This window comes from Cetorhinus maximus, chromosome 25, assembly GCF_964194155.1.
Source record: "Cetorhinus maximus chromosome 25, sCetMax3.hap1.1, whole genome shotgun sequence".
Classification (NCBI taxonomy): domain Eukaryota; kingdom Metazoa; phylum Chordata; class Chondrichthyes; order Lamniformes; family Cetorhinidae; genus Cetorhinus; species Cetorhinus maximus.
The window spans coordinates 8,805,877-8,827,871 of record NC_135903.1 but is presented as its reverse complement, the minus strand read 5'-3'; the positions used below and the strand labels follow the sequence as shown (position 1 = coordinate 8,827,871).

Sequence of the window (21,995 nt, the reverse complement as noted above, 5' to 3'; positions counted from 1 at the left end):
CACATGGTAGTAGCTGTGGGTTTGGAAGGTGCTGTCTAAAGAGGCTTGGTGAGTTCCTGCAATGCATCTTGTAGATGGTACACACTACTGTCAGTATGCGTCGGTGGTGGAGGGAGTGAATGTTTGTGGATGTGGTGCCAATCAAGTGGGCTGCTCTGTCCTGGGTGGTGTCCAGCTTCTTGAGTATTGTTGGAGCTGCACTCATCCAGGCAAGTGGAGAGTATTCCATCACACTCCTGACTTGTGCCTTGCAGATGGTGGATGAGCTTTGGGGAGTCGGGGGTGAGCTATTCACCACAGGATTCCTAGCCTCTGACCTGCTCTTGTAGCCTCTGTATTTATATGGCTAGTCCAGTTCAGTTTCTGGTCAATGATAACCCCAGAATGTTGATAGTGGTGGATTCAGCGATGGTAATGCCATTGAATGTCAAGGGGCGATGGATAGATTTTCTCTTGTTGGAGACGGCCATTGTCTGGCGCTTGTGTGGCACAAATGTTACTTGCCACTTGTCAACCCAAGCCTGGATATTGTCCAGGTCTGGTTGCATTTGGATCTGAGGAGTTGTGAATGGTGCTGAACATTGTACAATCATCAGCGAACATCCCCACTTCTGACCTTTTGAAGGAAGGAAGGTTGTTGATTTAACAGCTGAAGATGGTTGGGCCTAGGACAATACCCTGAGGAACTCCTGCAGTGATGTCCTGGAACTGAGATGGTTGACCTCCAACAACCACAACCATCTTCCTTTGTGGTAGGCATGACTCCAACCAGCGGAGAATTTTCCCCCGATTCCCATTGACCCATTTTGCTAGGGCTCCTTGATACCACATTCAGTCAGATGCTCCCTTAATGTCAAGGGCAGTCACTCTTTCCTCATCTCTGGGAGTTCAGCTCTTTTGTCCATGTTTGAGTCAAGGCTGTAATGAGGCCAGGAGCTGAGTGGCCCTGGCGGAACCCAAACTGGGTGTTAGTAAGCAGGTTATTGCGAAGCAAGTGCTGCTTGATAGCACTGTTGATGACCTCTCCCGTCACTTTACTGATGGGGTGGTAAGTGGCTATGTTGGGTTTGTCCTTTTTTTGTGGTCAGGGCATACCTGGGCAATTTTCCACATTGCCAGGTAGATGCCAGTGTTGTGGCTGTACTGGAACAGCTTGGCTAGGGGTGCAGCAAGTTCTGGAGCATTTGCCGCACCCCTAGCCAAAATGCTGCAGTGCAGCTACAACATTGGCATCTATTGTAGTATTGTAGTAAAATGTCCCAAGGCACTTCACAGGAGTGTTTTCAAACAAAATTTGATACCAAGCTGTAAGAGGAGATATTAGGATAAGCAGTATCTTATAAGAGATCTTAGAGAGAGAGAGAGAGAGAGAGAGAGAGGTAGGGAGGGAATTCCAGAGCTTAGGGACTAGGCAGCTGAAGGTATGGCCTCCATTGATGGAGCGAAGGAAGTTGGAATGTAGAAGAGGCCAGAGCTGCAGGAATGCAGATTCTCAGAATTGTAATGACATTCTGTCCCCAGCAATGTCCCACAAACAATGACCAACCTACTTGTTTTTAGCGGTGTTGATGAATGTTGCCAAGACACCAGGAAAACACCCCGCTCTCCTGTGAATAATTTGTAGTCTTTAAAATCCACCTAATCAGGCAGGTGGAGCCTCAGTCAAACAACCCATCCACAGAAAGGCATTTCTGACAATGGGATCAACTCAAGGCATGGTCTGGAGCTGGGGTCCATAAGCTTTTGAATTACTAAGTGAGACCAATTCTGCTGAAAAGATTTGATAAACACTTCGCAGCACAAACAATGGCTCTCTAATAACCAGCAAGATAGTGATATTGATAAATGGAGTGAAGCTGAACTTGTTCTCTGATTGCAAGTAATTGTATGACAGTACGCCAGAAAGTGAAATAAAAACTCTCAGTCACTATGGAGAAGTGTGGCACCATTGAATGGTTGAAGAGAGATAGTGCACAGTATAAAGCATTGCAGAATCCATGGTGAACTGTCTGATAATGCATGCTAATTTACAGTGCTGTCCGCATTGAAAAGGGTGTTCTTAAAACTGTCAGCACTACTGTGAGCTACCTCTCTTTCTTTCCCTCTCCTAATGGGGACAGTGCAATGTGTGTTCTGGAATAAAGGATTCTCCATTAGGACCCTCTGATTTAATTGTTTTTCCCAGGCAGCTGCTCTCAGTTCTAGTACTGGAGAATGCAAAGCTATATTTCCGGCAAATATTTGTGCAGTTGGTGCAATTTCATATTTGCAGATAAATTGCATGGAAATCAGAGATTAACTGGCTTATAAATGCTTTGAAACAGTCTGCTGTTTGTTAAGCAGGTGTCACAAAAACACATTCACTGTTGCTGACCCAATGGATTCAGTAAACCCTACTCGGCTGCGAAAGTACTTATGAGATTGTCTTGACTGCTGTCGAAGCTTTTCATCATGTGCTGGTCTGGACAGATGCAAAAATGCCAAATTTCAAAGGGAGCAACAATTTATACTGCATGAAAAGGGTGCTGGTTGGCTAGCAAGTTGACTTTGATTTGAGTCAAGGTGTTGCCATAGAGAATGGATCAGTGAACTATTGCCGCCCCCCCCATACTTTTGTTTACTTCAAAAAAGGCGCAATGCCTGGACATGTTCGTTTTGTGTGCAGAGGACAGGTCCCTGCTGTGTGTGAATATATGTAGCTTCTAGCAAGTGTAAGTAAGCCTCATTGTGAGCCCGACTGATAATCTTAAATTGGAATTATAATTATAAATTTCAAAGTAAGTTTGGACAAAGAAAACCTTTGGCCTGTTTGTTCTTTTCCTTCCAGTATACCATCCCTGCTGCCAACAATAACAATTTGCATTTTTATAGCACCTTCAACAAAGGAAAGCATCCCGAAGTGGATCACTGGAGTATAGTCAGACCCAAATTGGTACCGAGCCAAAGAAGGGCAGGTGACCAAAAGCTTGGTTGCTAAAGTGAGCTTGTTTTTAAAGAGCCTCCTGAGAAAGGAGAGGTAGAGCGGCAGAGAGGTTTGGGGAGGTAATTCCAGAGCTTGGGGCCTTGACAGCTAAAGGCACGTCCACCACTTGTGGGATGAAGCAAGTTGGGAGTGAATCCTTTAACAGCACTTTATTCTTAAATGAGTCCAGTGTCCAGAACTCAAACACCCTTCCTCACTAATAACCCCAACATATTCACTACAACTTAGTTGCATTCACTCACAACTTTATATAATACAAGTAATAGCCAGTGGAATATTTCATTTTGGAATGACTCAACATTGGTTAGCATTTTCTTACAACAGGTCTGCACAATTTTACATTTCAAGTAGCTATTTTCCATCTCAACAATAGCTCAATCTATCAGTCTCTTCTGTCATGCACACTGACAAAAAATTTTAGATGAGCTTGAGGGTGACAAGGTTTGAAAGGTCACTTCATATGCTCCCTATAACCCAAAATACAGCAACACAAAACCATATCTACATAGCACATGTGAAACCCAGGCCACTGAATTAATTTGTTATCCAACTCTCATTTGCATAATTTATTCAGTAGCTGGAGCCAGAGCTAATTTCCTTTGGTATACTTTGATCATTTGTCCTTGTGCTAATCTTATCTCTCTCTCTCTCTCTCTCTCAGACTCATTAGCAAGCAACAAGGAGCAATGAATGTTTTTCTGTCCCTGATGGTTAATAGTGAGGTAGAAAGCTAACACAATGCTGAAGAGTGGGAAGAACATGGAACTCTCTACCACATGGGGCGGGATTTTTCAGTTGGCGTGCGGGGGCGGGTCTGACATGCTGATGTGTAAAATGACGCACGGTGACGTCAGGTGTGCAGTCCCGCGATGTTTCGTTCGGTGGGTGTGCGCCAGAGTTGGCTGCGCACTTGCCCAATATGTAAACGGCCAAATTAAGGCCATTAAGAAAGTAATTCATGTCATTAGTAACGCTGCCCGTCCAACCTTAAGATTGGCGGGCAGGCAATAGGGCCAAGTGGCCTTCGCATTTTTTAGGAAACTTCATCCACAAGAGATTTCCTAAAGCTTCTATGAAATAAATAAAATTTTTCCCGAAATCTAAAAACGTGTCCCATCTTATGTGGCACAGTCACACGAGGGGACATGTTTAAATACATTTTTAAACCTTTAATTTAGTTTTTTGAACATCGATTCAATCTCCCTGAGGCAGCTCCGTGCCCCGACTCTCCCTCCTCCCCACCGCCTGCACAGGTTGTGCTGAGTGCTACGGTTCACGTCTTACACTAGGCGAGCCTTAATTGGCCCGCCCGCGTAAGATTGCTGAGCGGAGCCAATTGCGGGCGGCGATCGGCTCCACGACGCCTTCACCCACTCCCGCCGAGCCCGCCCGCAACCTGAAAAATTCAGGCCATGGAATCAGTCAGGCAAAAAGTATAGATGCATTGAAGGGGAATCTCACCCCCTCCACATGTTGCCCTTGAGTTGTCCTTCTGGAATGTGCCATTGCAAAGAAAGTCTGTAAAGGGATGCAGTGGCTTTTGTCGCGGTTCATCCTGAGCAGCTCCCATGACACAGGGCTTTCTGCTCTACAGGCTATTCCCAGGGGCGCACACCAAGATAAACGTCAATTGCGGCTGGAGGATCATCAATGCAGTGAAAGATACTCTTTGGTCTGCCCGAAACTTGCTGGTCTCCAGTGCAAAGAGATGTCCACGGCCGAGTGTTGCAGACTGGCACATTCCCTGATCCAGGACTAGATGCTGAGGGGCATGTTAGCCGCCACAAAGGAGCAATGGGGAAAGACCACTGTCTAAGGCCTTTCAGCCATAGTATACCTAGGGGCTGGAAACTGGATAAAACCCCTTGGACTGTTTGTTTGGCATGTAATAGAACTTATAAATATTAAGTTAAATTGTAACTGTAAATGAGCAACATACAATTTTGGAAAAACTGATTTGGTTTGCACCTTACATAATGTCAACTTTGTCACGTCACATCACCTTTGAACAGTCATGTAATGTACTTTTATAAATGTTATGAATAAAGTATATTTTGGGGGAGAAAAATAGCAGAAAGGGGTAGAAGGATCTGTTGATAGGATTAGATGAAGAGGGTTGGGAGCAGTCTTGTGTGGGACATAAACACTGGCAGAGAGCAATTGGGCCAAATGGCCTGTTCCGGTGCTGTAGACTTGAGGTAGCAGATGCTATATTCCTGAACTATTTATAGAAGAGGAAAGCCAAAGGCCAAAAGATGTATTCTGTCTGACAAAGCATATAGCAGCTGAGGCTGTATCTCCTTGTAATTCTCATTCTCATTCTCAAGATTTTCATAAGGAGATAGGGAGGTTCGCTTCAGGGAGTAATGGATTAAACCACTTTCTGCATTTATAATTATCCAGCATATTTGCGCTGCAATGAAATGATATCTTTGTATGGAAAGCTGTTGAAAACAATAGGTTTCCGATTTGTAAGTCAGGTCAGTGCAACTGTAGCTGACCATTTATAAGCTAATTGATCCCTTTCACTAAGAAGACAAGTGCCCAGTCAATTGGATGCCACATAGTGTTGTTTTGGCCACAGTTGGTACAATGGTAAGCATGGGGGATGACACTGGAACGAACAAATTTTACATATATCTGTCCTGCATGTCTTCCATCAGTCCTTGCTTGAGTGACGGCCATTTGTTGAATTTCCTGCAACACTATTTCCTGACCAGTGAAATTCTCTACAGATGAACTCAATAAGGAATGTAGCTGTGATATATACACAGCCAAACAACTTTATGACACCGATGAGAGCAATACTTGGCTCAATCAGAGATGCTCAGTCCAAAATACTAACATGATCACCAACCACCACTTCCAAAATCACATGGAACCATGACCATGCAGACATGTACATGGTACATTAACCTGGATTGCCATTCACCTATTTTGAGGTAGATTGTTGTGCTTTTGACTCGGATATCCAAAAATTTCCAAAGTGTACCCTGGTCCCCCAAGGAAGTAAATTCTGAGGATCCACTCTCAGTGAGTCAGAGAATCTCAACTTGATGGCTGCTGACCCTCTCTCTGGACAGCAATCCTCCAATTTCCCCAACCTCTTCTTGTAGCTCATCCCCAATATACTTTGGATCCTTCATATTTATCTTCCTTCTAACTCTGCCAGTACATATATCTTTTTGAACTGTGACTACCAACCTTGTCCACAGTCCTCCACACACAGTCTGACATGACCATTATGAAACCTCTTGAGGCTATATGCAAACATACAAATATATTAATTAGGAGCAGGAGTAGGCCATTCTACCCATCAAGCCTGCCCACCATTCAACAAGATCATGGTTGTAACCTCAACTCAACATTCCCGCTTACCCCTGATTACCTTTCACTCCTTTGCTTACAAGAACCTATCAACCTCTGCCTTAAAAGTATTCAAAGACTGTGCTTCCACTACCTTTCAAGGAAGAAGGTTCCAAAAACTCACTACCCTCTGAAAGAAAAAATTTCTCCTCATCTCTGACCTAAATGGGCGAGCCCTTATTTTTAAACAGTGGCCCCTAGTACTAGATTCTCCCACAAGAGGAAACATCCTCTTCATGTGGACCCTGTCAAGACTGCTCAGGGTCTTAAAGGTTTCAATCAAGTCGCCTCTTTCTCTTCTAAACTCCAACGGATACAAGCCTAGTCTGTCCAACCTTTCCTCATAAAACAACCTGCCCATTCCAGATATTAGTCTGGTAAACCTTCTCCGAACTGCTTCCAATGCATTTACATCATTCCTTCAATAAGGTGACCAATATTGTACACAGTACTCCAGATGTGGTCCCACCAATGCCCTATATAACTGAAGCATAACCTCCCTACATTTGTATTCAATTCCCCTCACAATAAAGGATAACATTCTATTAACTTTCCTAATTACTTGCTGTACCCTCATACTAACCTTTTGTGATTCATGCACTAGGACACCAAGATCCCTCTGCATCTCAGAGCTCTGCAATCTCTCACCATTTAGATAATATGCTTCTTTTTTTATTTTTCCTGCCAAAATGGACAATTTCACATTTTCCCACATTATACTCCATTTACCAAGTCTTTCCCCACACACTTAACCTATCAATAGCCCTTTGAAGTCTCGTTATGTCCTTGTCACATCTTACTATCCTATCTATCTTTGTGTCATCAGCAAATTTAGCAACCATGCCTTTGGTCCTTTCATCCAAATCATTTTTATAAATTGCAAAAGTTGAGGCCCCAACACTAATCCCTGTGTCACACCACTTGTTACATCTTACCAACCAGAAAAAGACCCATTTATGCCTACCCTCTTTTTCCTGTTAAGTTAATACTCAGTGCTGCTGGTGATGTATTACAGTATCATCTCTGCATGTTATCTGGCCATTAGTAGTGACGGTAGACCAGTCACTTTTGGGTCCTTTCCTAATTCTCCCTGTATTAATCCCTTCAGTGCAAATTAATCATCGAACTGCACAGAAGGAGCCATGCCAAGGATGGACCACACAGGAAAGATGGAGGAAGAGGAGGAAGATGGCTTGAGTATTCATGCTGGATGCTGCAGAGATGTCAAAATAGACAAGGAGGGTTAAAGTGGAATGGTCACAATCACAGATTGTTTCATGGGTGACTTTGACCTGAGTGGTTTCAGTGCAATGGACAGGGTAGAAACCAGACTCAAATGATCCAAACAGAGAATTGAACGAGTGGGAGTGTAAGCTCACAGGCTCAGAGAGCCAATGCAGGCAGGATGGGCTGATGGACTCCTCCTGCACTGTAACAATTCTGTGATTCTGTGGTTCATGTCACATCCAAGGACTTTGGTCCAGAAGGGAGGTTGGAGATTGGATGGTAGTTGGAGAGGTGGAAAGGGATTTTGGGCCACTAACAATGTTGGTAAGCAATGGGGACAGGATAGATAATCAAGTGGTCAAGACATGGATGTTAGGGGATCAGCAGGAGAGGGTTTAATTGCGGAGATGAGCTTTGGGAAAAGGCTTTAAGATATGAGAGATGCTGCAAAATGATGTGATCTTGAAGAAGGAGGTGTTGGTAATGGGGTAGGAGAGAGGAGATGCCTCTCAATCTTTGAGAGAGAGAAATCCATGTACTCCTTGTAAATTGGTCATAAGGAAAAGTTATCTTGTGCAATTCACCTTTTTTTTCCTCTTTGGGTTGGTGGTTATGGTTACATCTTTTGCACTAACAACACAGGGACATGGTCTTTGTAAGAATTCAATGACATAGACCCACATCATTCGGGCTAAAACCCATGTCTTTCCACGTTTACTTTTAAACTAAGATACTAAACGTGGAAAGTACATACTACACAGTATAATAAGGAATGGGCCCAGGAGCCTCTCTAATGGAACACAGAACAATTTTTGGGACATAGCCACTTCTTAAAAAGACCACACAAGCAACATCTTTCAACAGCGACACTATGGTCACAAATATTACTTCCTGTCTGTGTCCCTAACAGGCTCCTGCAGGATGTTGAGCACTTCCCTTAACTGTTGTCTATTGTTTTCAAAGAGGTTTTTAAAAATGTTTCTAAGTTCCTTCCCTTTGTTCTTCCACTTCCATTAATGTTGTCTTCCATCCTTATCTCTGTCTCTGTCTCTCTCTCGCTCTCACACTCACACACATGCGCAATTTGATGTTCTGTACTGTTGTTTATGGCACTAGGTGCCTCAGCAATGTCCAGCTGTCTGAATGCCAAGTAGTGTTCAGGGGGTATGTGGCAGTAAGCCAGGTGATCACACATGCTTTGTCGCTGAATGGAAGGGCAGCTGGGGAAGGATGGTGAGAGGAGGAAAGGACATTTCAATTTGAATATCTATGAATACCAATTTTTAAAAACCAACAGGAGCTAACAACTTATTACTCCTTGGATCATTCATGAAATTGAATTCCATCCCACACAAGAGTCTCAATTCAGGAAACAGACATTACACCTTACAGATTATAAAAATAAAATGGTATAAAAAGCAAAGGTAATCACAGTGCAATCTGCTGAAACAGTCATGCAGGGCTGAGTTCCGCCACCCTCAGTGAAATAATTAACAAGTCTTCATTCACTTCTTTTTACAGATGTCATTACTAGGAGAGGGACATTTACTAAATTGTTGTTTCCAAAAGTCAACAGTGAGAACTTCTAGACCAGGCACAGCAGGAGTGAGATGCAGAGTCAAGCACCACATACGCTACCTGATCCAGTCTTCACAGATCAGGTACAGCACAGGTGAGGTGTAAAGCCAAGCTTTCTCTACATTACATTAACAGTGTTCCTTAGTCCCAAACACCAAAGAGCATCCCTTACTGCATCCATGTGACATCTCCATGTCTCACATTAAATATTTTCATGAATTCTATGTGTGAGGTAATATGAAATTGTACTGATCATTGTAATGGATTGGTGGCCATTAAGGCAGTCTCAATTCAGTTGCAGACTTCTAATATTGGAATTAAGACACATTATTGGGGCAGTGTAGAAGAGTTTTACTCTGCATAGCTCTGCTCTAACTAGCCTAGGGGCAAGGGAGAAAGAGATATACGGATAGAGAGAAACATAACTGAGGGAACATTGAGAAAAAGGAGAGAGCATGAGTGGGCACACAAGGAGATATTTCACAAGAAGTGAAGAAAACTGAGTTAAAATCAGAGATAGAATGATCCCAGGTCACCACTGCAGGCCTCACAATGATTGGATTCGGGGTAGCACTGCTAACAGTTTTGGAAGGTCAGCTAATTACCTTGGATGCTGCTCAACCTGGGATGTTATAAAGGCACAGGGAGACTATGGGATGGGAAAGGCAGCAAAGGGACACTTATCATTACAACCCACTGAGAGCACTACACCCTCCAATTCTGACCTCTTGTGCATCCCCCAATTTCTTTGCAGGGGCATTGGCAACCCTGCTTTCAGGGACCCTAGTCCCTAAGCATTGGAATTCCCTCCCTAAACCTCTCTGCCTCTATCACCTCTAAAACTGTCTGCAGAACCAACCACTTTGACCAAACATTTTGGCTACCTGCCTCTGGGGTACAGAGAAAGGTTAAGTGATCTCCTGGAAACATATAAAATTCTTAGTGGTCTTGACAGTGTCACGTTCCAGTATATTACGAACTTTCACTCAATACTTAATATTTTTAAAAACAACGAAAGACTACAAAAAGATGGCCACCCAAGGATTGCTTGACTTCTTTTGTGGATTGAAGCATAGCCCTGTCTAAGAGGGAACAAAGGGACCTTTCCAGAGTGATGTTGACTCAATGCCTTTTCCTGAAACTAATTCAAAAGGGTGATTTCAAATTGAATGGGTCAATCAGATACAAAGGCACTGGCTGTCTTAAACCCTCAAGCTTTACACACAGAATGTATAATTGACCTGTCCTCCCAGCTTATTTGGAAAAAGGACTTTGGTCTTGTAATGGGTCGCATGGTGAGACAGCCATGTTTGTTGGCTGCTTTTAAAACAGCAAGAAGCTGTTCTGCAGAGATTCCATCAGACAACCATCGAATTCACTGACGTCAACTAAGCAGCCAAGGAATAAACAATCACACTTTGAAAGTGGGAATAGGACTCTCAACAACCTGTTCCAACTTCAAGTTCACCTGAGAACCAACCTCCTAGAAAGTCAGCTACAAGAGGCTTCACAGGTTACTGAAAATCCGCTGTCGTACAAGACCTTCACTTCAACTAAAGCATCAACTCATCTAAGAAACTACAGGCCTGCCATGAAAGAAAGACTGAGACAATTATACATTGCAATTATATTGTTTTTCCCTCATCTGTAAAGTGTGGGTGAGTGGAGTGGGTGAGATGTTGCATTTGTAAACCCTTGGGAAAGTGTATGACAATAAATAACCTTCCTTATTTTTACATTGACAAAAAGTTTGCTGCTGGAGTTATTTACATTGGGACAGTCACTCTGAGCATACAAAAGCACACACTCCTCACATAAATTCTGCCCATGACAACAGGGTAGTTGCAGAGAGGCTCTTTCCTAGGGCTGGAGAGCCTAGAACTAGGATTCATGGGGCTGAATTCTAACCTAAACAAACAGGCAAGTTTGGATCAAGTATAAGGCTTAGGGCAGAAATTTTCGCTCGAGCGTGAAATGACGTGTGTTGACATCGGTCGAGCATGCCGACATCAACGCGCAGTCGCGCGATGGTTTGGTTGGCGGGCATGTGCCAGAGCCAGCAGCACGCCCGCCAACATTAAAATGCCTGTTAAGGCCATTAAGTTATCAATTAACATAAATTTTTGGCTGCCGTTCAATCTAACGGTTGGGGGGCAGGCGAAAAGGCCAAGTAGCCCTTGCATTTTTTTGGAAACCTCATCCACGGGTGGGATGAGGTTTCCAAAAGCAAATAAAAACAAAATAAAAACTTAAATTTTAATTAATAACGTGTCCCTGCTCATGTGACAGAGTCACATGAGGGGACATGTTTTATTACGTTTTTATTTTAAAATTTAAAAAAATATATATCTCTTCATCTCCCTGAGGCAGCGCCGTGCCTCAGGGAGATTAAGCAGCACTCACTCACGTGCACGCACTAAGTTTGCACTCAGCTGGCTCACTCTCCCTCCCCCCACCTGTACAGGTAGGTGCTCAGCGCTGCCGCTCGCGTCTCACACTGGGCGGACATTGCAATCGCGGTGCAGTGCCGATTGTGGGCAGCGGGTGGCTTCCTGACTGCCCTCGCCCGCACCCACTGAGCCCGCCCGCCCGCCAAGGGCAAAATTCTGCACTTAAAAGTTTGAAAAATCTGTTTCCCAACCCAAATCCACCTAATTTCCGGCTTCTATGCATAGTCTCAGGATAAGGGACCAGCCATTTAGGAATAAGGTGTGGAGAAATTTCTTCAGTAAGAGGGACATGAATCTTTGGAATTCTCTACCACAAAGAACTGTGGATGCTCAGTCATTGAATTTTTCAAGAATGAGATCGATAGATTTTTGAGCACTAAAGAATCAAGGGATACAGGGATAAGAATAATCTGGAGTAGAAGTTGAAGGTCAGCATTACCTTGAACCTAATCCTGCTCCTATTCCCAGTTTCTGATTTTTCTTATTTCTCCCACTTTGGTTCTTCAAATATTGTCCAGTTATCCTCTTTCAAAGCACCTTGGAAGTTTTTACTATGGTAAAGGCACTTTATAAATTCAAAATGTTGTTATTATTGATTAATTTTACTTTGCTTTTGCAATGTATTAAAGTAAAAAGGTTTTTAAAACCTAACATTTTAGGAGAACAAATTTTGCTTCAGGAAAGGGTTTATTAAAACACTTTAAAGAGCATGTTGAGGTTAATCAGAATGAACTGTTTTCCTGGACATTGCCAGAAGATTATAAACCCCTGACTGCTCTGCAAGGTTAGAGAAGCCAGCTAGAAAGATATCCTCTCAGTTCCCTGTCATCTGTAACAAAGTGTGACATTTCCAACTGCGACAGTTATTTACATTTTACAAAATTATCTTTTATGGAATAAAAATGAATTGTTCAGTGCTGTCATTGTATAAATATTGTCCCAGGATTTTTTGGAGTGGGGACATCTCGTGCTATGCACCACTAATTACACTCACCTTTTAGCCAAAGTATTTAGTACTACAGGAAGTGTGATAATGGTGAAGCGAGGGCAACAGAACACCTAGGATCTTGGTGAACATTGTGACCAATAGTCTAACTCTTAGTCTAAACCTGCTCACCAGTGCTCAGACTGGGTTCTGCCAAAACCGGTTGGCTCCAAGCCTCATTAGAGGCCATGAACAAGAAAGCTGGATTCCAGAGATAATGTGAGAGTGACTGCTCTTGACATCAAGGCAGCATTAGACTGAGTGTGGTACCAAGGAGTCCTAGTAAAGTTGAAGTCAATAGGAATTGGTGGAAAACCTCTACTGGCTTGAGTCAAATTTGGCACAAAAGTAGATGGTTGTGGCTGCTGGAGGCCAATCATCTAAGCCCCAGGTTATCACTGCAGGAATTTCTCAGAGCACTGTCCTAAGCCAGCCGTCTTCAGCAGCTTCATTAATGATGTTTTCTCAAATGATGAACAGTCCATGTTCACCTGCATCAACTCCTGGACAACATCCAAGCAAGGGCTGAAAAGTGACAACTAACATTCGTGCCCGAGAATGACCAACAAGAGAGAGTCTAACCATCACCCCTTAATATTCAATTACCAGATTCGAATCTCACACCAACAACATTGACCAAAAACTTAACTGGACCAGCTGATCAGAGGCAACGAATCCTGTCTAGCAGCTTATGGCAATTCAAAATTCTAGACGTATCTCTTCTTCGCCACAAATTATTGGGCAATTTATACATCAACATTGATGAGTGTATTCAATTTACAATCATTTTGGTAATAAAATTTGGGCCAATATATACAATAAAATCTTTATTAACCGGTACGCGCAAGGAATGGGTAGTGATGGTTAATCAAAAATGCAGGTTAACGGAGAGTTCCATTTCCCGACGGAGTACAGCGCAATACTTGAACTTTCAAAGCATAAAGTATAAAATAATATGCAAGTACTCACAAAGTAACAATTTTCATTTTACTTCCAACCTTCAACAGTATATTAAAACATAAATTAAAATATAAAATAATACAGTATACAGGTAAGCATGAGATCGAATCCTCAGCCTCTCTTACAATCATTCCTGAAGATGTAGAAGGTACAGAAGATTGGATTGGGCCCCAGTACAAGCCCTAGATGCTGTACTAAATAAATCCCTGATGGCAGTTGTCTATTTGCCTTCTGCCTTTTCAGCGTGACAGTAGAGTGCAGAATGTGCAATTGTATAACCTCTTGTGCTGAGTAACAAGCCTGCCTTTCAGCAAATGTAATCAATGTATCAAAAGTTGAAACAGCATTAGCTCAAGTTATTTTCTCCTCCTCAGTGAAATCTTCCTCTTCAGAGTCTTTTTCCATTTGCTTCGGCTTTTAAGGATTCACAACACTCTCCATAATTTCTATATTACTAACAGTATGTGTCACTGCAGCCTCCTTGTCTGCTTCAACCCACTCTTCTATCTCACTTTCACAATGTCTGCTCATTGGGTGTGTAAAAGGTGTATCATTCGCCGTTTCCATCATTTTGGATAATGTATTTGTTCGAGGCCTTACATTAAATCCTTCAACATCTTTTTCACCAGAAGAGTATTCCTCGAACGCCTGGGGGTTACCATTGACCAGAAATTGAACTGGACTGGCCATAGAAATACTGTGGCTACAAGAGCAGGTCAGAGGCTGGGAGTCCTGTGGTGAGTAGCTCACCTCCTGACTCCCCAAAGCCTGCCCATCACATACAAGGCAAAAGTCAGGAATGTGATGGAATACTCTCCACTTGCCCGATGAGTGAAGCTCAAACAGTACTTAAGAAGCTCTACACCGTCCAGGACAAAGCAGTCCACTTGATTGGCACCACATCCACAAACATTCACTTCCCCCACCACTGACACACAGTGGCAGCAGTGTGTATCATCTAAAAGATGCACTGCAGGAACTCACCAAGGATCCTTTGACAGCACCTTTCAAACCCACAACCGGACAAGGGCAGCAGGTGCATGGGTACACCGCCACCTGGAAGTTCCCCTCCAAGACACTCATCATCCTGACTTGGAAATATGTCGCCGTTCCTTCACTGTCACTGGGTCAAAATCCTGGAACTCCCACCCTAACAGCACTGTGGGTGTACCTACACCACAGGGACTGCAGCGGTTCAAGAAGGCAGCTCACCAACACCTTCTCAAGGGCAATGAATGCTGGCCCAGCCAGCGACACTCACATTCGGTGAAATAATTTTCAAAAAGCTTAACATTGGGCAACAATTTTCTCCACGCCCTCTTCAATGTCGCACTTTTCACTGATTTCCAGGTAAAGGCCACGTTAAAAATTGTATCTTTTATGCTATAAACAGATTGGAAGTTCTGTATAGTGCCTTCATGATCGATTAACTTTCTCATGAAACCTCTTCTGTAGCAACATTTCATATTCTGCTTGAATTAATAAGGTTAAATTGGGAGACAGGAAATTGGTGAAAATGTCACCGTTCACTAACTCAGATTCCTGTGGGGGAGCTCAACAATTGTCCAGCAATAGGATATCTTCGATAACTTCAGGCTTGCCTATTTTTCTAAAACATTCTTTCACCGTGGGTACAAAAACATGACGAAACCCATTCTTGAGAAATGTATCTGCCCACTCAAGCGTTACTCTGTGCATTGTAAATTACAGTTTTACAGTTACCTGTAACTGTGCAACACCATTAAATGACCCAGGGTGCTTAAAATTTTTCCAAGCACGAAAAACTCTGCGTCACGTGAGCCTGCAGCAATCGCACACATAATTCTATCTTTACTCTGCTTCAAACCAGCACAATCAGATACACTCGCACCTGCCGGGATAGAATTCGCTAAACACTGTCAACATTAGCCAGTTTTGTCTGCGTTATAAATTTGATCAAGGAGTATATTATTCAGCAATGAACATGTTAAAAATTCACACCATTTTTCTGCAGCTTCATGGTCAGCTAGTTATTGTTCACTGGATACATCTAATCTGCTAATGCCGTGACGATGTTTTAAAATCCGAAAGTCGTCCATCAGGAAATGCACATGGTTCAGTCAATTTCATTTCCTCATGGAACTTCTTTTGACTTTTCAGTGAACATTGGGCCGGAGACAGAGGGATCCCCCAAAAGGTTCAGTGAATACCATTCATATAAAACTCTGTCCAGCCGCTGTAACTTAGGCGCACGCAGAGTATGGCATCCTTCAACAGCTTTATTTGATTTTGGAACCAGTGAAAAACTTCAGCAATTTTTCTTTTTGACCCCTGATATCGTGTATCCGTGGATGAGCCAACATTATATTCTTTTAGTTGTTTAGCAGTACAAGAGCTTGAGTATTGCTGAAAAAAGACATTTTGTCGAAGCTTTTCGTCTTGCACTCATCAGGACAATCGCAAGAATACCAATGTCAGGGGAAGCAGCAACTTTATACCATATATAAAGAGAAGAGAGTGCTGATTGGTTGGCAAGTGGACTCATTAGTAGAGGCATTGCCATGGAGAATGCAGCAGTTAATGCTGATTGACAGTTAACTGCCAAGCATTGTTTGAAATTTAAACCAGGCAGCTTGACTCTGATTGGTCAAGGCATTGCCCTGAGGAATGAATCAGTGAATGGCGATCATTTATTTTGTTTCACTGAAACAGGTGCAATGTATGTACATGTTCTTTCTGTCTGCAAAGAACAGGCCCCTGTGTATTAATATATATAGCTTGGCAGTTAACTGTCAGTCACCATTAACTAGTGCATTCTCCACGGCAACACCTCTACCAATCAGAGTCCACTTGCCAACCAATCAGCACTGTCTTCTCATACAGTATTGAGTTGTTGCTTTCCCCGACATTGGTATTCTTGCGATTGTTCTGATAAGTGCAAGGCAAAAAGCTTTGATCAAATTTCTTTTTTCAGCAATATGATGTTCTTTCATCAAAACCTTCCAATTCTCGCCCTTTTCAATATGTCTACAGATGTCAATTTTCTGCTCTGGTATCAACACTGCTCTTTTGCTCTTCTCACCTCAGCTTTTCCCTGGTTTATTAGATGCCATTGTTGCAGGATAGGGTTTACAATTCACACAAGAGCAAAAATAAAAATTCCAACAGTGGCTACAAACAAGAAGGACGACCAGTGCCTCTACTGAAAGCTTGCCCAGCCCTACTGAGGTGACCTGGGAAACCTTTGGGTTCCAGATCACTTCATAATTACTTCCGGTTGGTAAAGTGACAATTCGTATTAGGAGAAAATCAGAAACTCTGGTTAGCAGAGAATTCTGGTTGGTAGAGTGCTGGATAACATAAAGTTTACTGTAATTGGTAATTCTTCCAATTGTAGTCCATGGGTAATGTCTGGCCAATGAGTCGTATAAGAGGAATCAGGATCAGGCTTTTAATAATGTGTGGTTCCGAACATTGCTCCCTAGAAATTAGTTTCTTGGGAAGAGAGTTGCACTGGGACTATGCAATATAGAGAGTGTCATTTTTACAATTGCACAGAAACATGGCCAGGACAATTTTGGACTATGTGGGTCTCAGAATTTCAAACGGCAGGTGATGGTGGAGCATTTAAATCGGGGATGTGCAAGGGGCCAGACTTGGATGAGTGCAGGAATCTAAGGGTTGTAGGGCTGGAGGAGGTTACAAAGATTAGGAAGGGCAAGGGCCATAGAGGGATTTGAAAACAAGGATGAGAATTTTAAAACTGAGATAATGCTGGGCCCGGAGCCATCCTGGCCAGTGATCACAAGGGTGATGGGTGAACGGAACTTGATGTGATTAAGAACACCAGCAACTTTCGGTGAGATGGAAGGCTGGCTGGGAGAGAAATGGAATAGTCAAGTCCATAGGTAACAGGGGCATGAATAATAAGATGATTCCCTCTCAATCTTATCTCCCTTTGTGTAAAGCCATATTGTCTTGTTCTAATGACTTTACATTTCATAGTTATTGATTGTTACTCATTCCTCTGTTTTATTCTTGGTTGATCTTAGACTCAGCATCCTTTTGCTCATTTTAAGAAAAATAAGGTAGAATATTCCATTCTCTCCACTCCTTTGGTGCAACTCCTGATTTTAAGGATTGCTGAAAGAACAAGATCAATTTTGTCAGCCAGTTTCTTAAGTACGTACACTAAACATGTGTGGTTCAAAACCTTTCACCTCTGCAAAGCAATCAAATCTATGCAACTCAGCAGTCAGCCTGGGAACACCCAAAACATGAGGAATTTACCCCTCCCCCCACCACCCCACCTTACCCCTCCACCCCGCTGCCCCTGCTAGACACACAGACACATACACACATACACACATGCACACACAGACACATAGACACATACACACACACACACACACACAGACGTACAGGCACACATACACACACGCACACACAGACACGCACACACACATAGACACACACTCACACACAGAAACAGACACATATACACAGACACACACACAGGCACTGACACACACAAACACACAGATGCACAGACACACACTCACACATAGACACACATTCACACATAGACACAGACACATAGACACAGACACATACATTGACACACACGAGCACACATAGACACACGCACACACACAAAAACACACACCGCAGACACATAGACACATATACACAGACACACACATTGACACACACACAGAGACTGACACACACACACACACACACAGATGCACACAAACACATGCACACGCGCACACACACAGACATGCACACTCACACATAGACACACACACACACAGAAACAGACACATGCACACTGACACATGCACACTGACACAAACAAAAACACACACTGCAGTCACACAGACATATACACACACACACATCGACACACACACACAGACACTGACACACACACACACGCGCACACACACTGACGGATCACTCCTAGATACACATACCTCCCACCACTTATGAGGAAACTAAAGCCAAAATGGACTCTAACTAGTTTGAAATTGGAGCTTTGTAAATAGTCCAATTCAATCTGTATCACACCCGATCCGATACAGAAACCCTGTCCAATAGGTCAAATGGGAATTCACAGCTGGTTAGAGATTGAGTAGATCACTCACAAAGTATTTTTACATTTCCTGATGCTATTGAAAGCATGTTGTGTAGGGTGGCCTGGAGTCTCAAGGACTTCCTGATTAATCTCCGTTCCTGCAGTGATCAATTCAGGAGAAAAAATCATACAAACATAAAAAGAATTCTTGTTTTCATTTCCTTTGAGCACTTTTATTTATTAGTTGGAGATATTGGAGACAGGAAAATTGGCTATTTGACTGGAGGAGTGTTTGGAGATGATAGTTCATACAATGAAACTTTCAAGCATATATCCAAGCAGAGTTGGCAACTCCAACCTTGAACAATGCCAGAGATCATACAATCAAGAGTGTGTCATTATGGGACCCTGAGGAACTAATTGGTGGCATTTGATGAAGATAGTCAGCTCATCAGTCTTGTTTCTTCCAAGGAACATCATGGGTCCCATCTATTTAATATCCTTGCGTAAATCTTTGAAAATTGCTTCCCTGTGCCTTAAAGGCAATCGAACCAAGATACCAAAGAGCCAACTCTACAATCAGTCACTCCCAGTGAAAGTGGCGCCTGCAGTAAATGCAATATAGACAATCACATGCTCAAACAGGCTGAAGGTCATTAGCTGCAGGCCTGCGATTCTCCACCCTACGTTCCTGCGGGTGGTGTATCTCACTGGGAGCTCCGATTGTGGAATTGGCTCTCATGCTTAAAGCTCTGCATTGACCCTGCTCCGTTACTGTCCACAGTTGACAGTTTCTTGGTCTCCCAGCAGTACTCAAAGTGATCACCCGTACATGTACTCACCTGTAATCTTTAATAATAATTACCTAGTTAGCAGCTAGCATTGGCTGCGTCAATTTGCAACACAAGTTTCTGGACCAGATTTTTGATTGTTCCATTAACATACAAGATGATCCAACGGTTAGTCTGAAACATGTAATTTGGTCCTGTCATCTTTCGAGTAATTTAATTTTCTCTGCAATATGTTATTTGATCCAGTCATTGTCAGGACAGTAACAGAGCTCAGAAAGAAAAAGTAAAGAAAGACTTGCATTTATATAGTGCCTTTCACAACCGCTGGATATCCCAGAGTGCATTTACAGCCAATGAGGTATCTCTGAAGCATAGCCACTGGTGTAATGTGGGAAACCCAGCAGCCAATTTGTGCACAGCAATGTAAAACTTTACCTCTCCTTATTCTAGTTCATAATTAAAATGACAGCATTATGATAATGACCAGATATTCTGCTTTGGGATGTTGTTAAATATCGATCAGGAAAACAAGGATAACTCCCTGCTCGCTCTCAAAAAATCATAACACAGGATCTTTTATATTGCAGCTGAGAGGGCAAACATCTAATGTCTCATCTGAAAGACAACAGCTCACTTAGTACAACACTGCCAGCATTGATTTTTGTGCTCTAGACCTAGAATGGGATTTGAACCCATGACCTTCTGACTCAGACACAAGAGTGCTATTAACTGAGCCATACCTAACACCTAAACAAGGTACAGTGCTGTTGCTGCCATTTAGGTTAAAACGTGCCGCCGGCTGTAAGCTCCGACTTGGCATTTACGCTGCCGCAATATTGGTGATTCGGTGTTTAGGCTCGGCCCCCAGACACTGTGCCAACTGTCACAGCGCTAACTTTTTAATGAGAGTCTACACAGCATGTGTTTTGCTTAATGAAGGGGAAAAAATATTGAATTATCTGAGTCTTTTTTGAGCCTCATTAATTTTAGTCTCATGTCCTCTATTTCTGTCCAAATTAAATAACCAGCTAACATCTATATTATCCAACCCTCTTAGCACATCAATGATCATGTCCCTTTTTAATCTTTTTTTTAAGCAATAAAAAGTACTTCTGACTTTCTCTTTGTAACTTAGAATACAAAATCTCTGAATCCCTGTGAACCTCCCTTAAATTCTTTAATTTTCTTCTGAAAAGTAGGTTGTCTGAAGTAAGTCAGATGCAGCCTCACTAATGCAAACCGCATAAGATTAGATAGATTTAAACTATAATCAAACCTCTACCCTAGTTCCTGAACAACCCATTAACAGCTTCTGTAGTAATTGTAGCTTTAAGGAATGTAGTGACTGTAATTTTAAGACTTATTTGTTGTTTGCTATCACGTGACAGTGTGAACGAATCAGCTCTAGGCACGGGGAACCTTAGAGTGGGGAGTTCTAGCTGTGGAGCTTGATGGAAGCATGTAACTGCTGTTGCAGCCTGTAAATAAAGTTTGATGTTTCTAATGAGAAACCTATCTGGAAAATCAAATCCATAACAAATTCCTGCTCATGGAAACTCCATAACTCTTTTCTTTTCCACCTTGCTGCTCGACACCTCTCCATTTTGCACACATTTCATGTTTCTAGTTCCAACAACCTAACACGCAAGAGAAAGGAGAATCCATGTCCGCATTGGTTTTAAAAGTAAAAGGAAAGTTTGTCGAGGAATACTGCATCTCTTTTCTCATAGAACAAGGTTACCCTTTAACTCCGTGCTTTTTTGTGGAACAACTTTCCACCTCTGTTTGCCTCGACTGTGACTTAGGTTCTTCAAATCACCACCTCACCCTCAAGTTGTAACCACTCACCTCTGCTCCATGTGCTCCAGCCGGGTAAATGGGCGAGGGGGTCACACACGCCTTCGCAGCTTCCAATAGCAATGCTGCTCTGTGGGTCAGCAGGCAGGAGGCACGTTTCTATGGGGTAAGGCAGACAGTGACAGTTTGTGCCAATGATTTGGGATGTGCCAGCAGGTTGCTTGGCTGAGAGCTGCTGAATGGATACAAGGACATCACAATGTGCATTACTGGAGTCTTACCACAAGTGAGAAAGCCCTGTAATTAATGAGTGAAGTGGGAGAGGGAGATGGTGGGGGTGAGGGTTGGGGTTGGGCGATCTTTCACATGAGTGACTGAGCTTTAGTAACACACCCTCAATGGTGTAATGTTCCACTTATCTTATTGGTTACTTTATCAATGTGCCACACAGCCCATAAACATTGAAAATTAACTTTGGATATATTATCACATTCCCAGACTGTCAAATTATCACCAACTTGCATGGAATAAAGATTTTTCACACACAAGTCTACTCATAAGCAGGGATAAACCATTCAGATTTGTCTTGTACCTTTAATCAGTTGTCTCTCACTATAAAGAACATCTTCTTAAGAAAAATAGATGCTCAATATTAAAGCGTGGCAGGGTTAACATTAGCATCTTTTTATTTCTGTCTAATTCTATTACAGATACTTTTACTTAATCAGTAAATTCTGACAGCATTGCTTAACTTGCAGGCTTTACTTATCCAGTAGAATGAGGGAGTTGAATTAACTGA

At 42.6% G+C, this 21,995-nt stretch overlaps 1 protein-coding gene across 7 annotated transcripts in view; it reads right to left on the bottom strand.

Annotated features, from left to right (window-relative positions):
- The window catches only part of srcin1a (SRC kinase signaling inhibitor 1a), a 382,976-nt gene extending 361,641 nt beyond the window's left edge, over positions 1-21,335 (bottom strand). For all 7 annotated transcript variants that reach the window (XM_078529401.1, XM_078529403.1, XM_078529405.1 and 4 more), the window contains exon 1: positions 21,248-21,335. The gene's annotated coding sequence lies outside the window, so the exon portion shown is untranslated. The remainder of the gene's footprint in view (positions 1-21,247) is intronic.
- Positions 21,336-21,995: the final 660 nt, after the last annotated feature.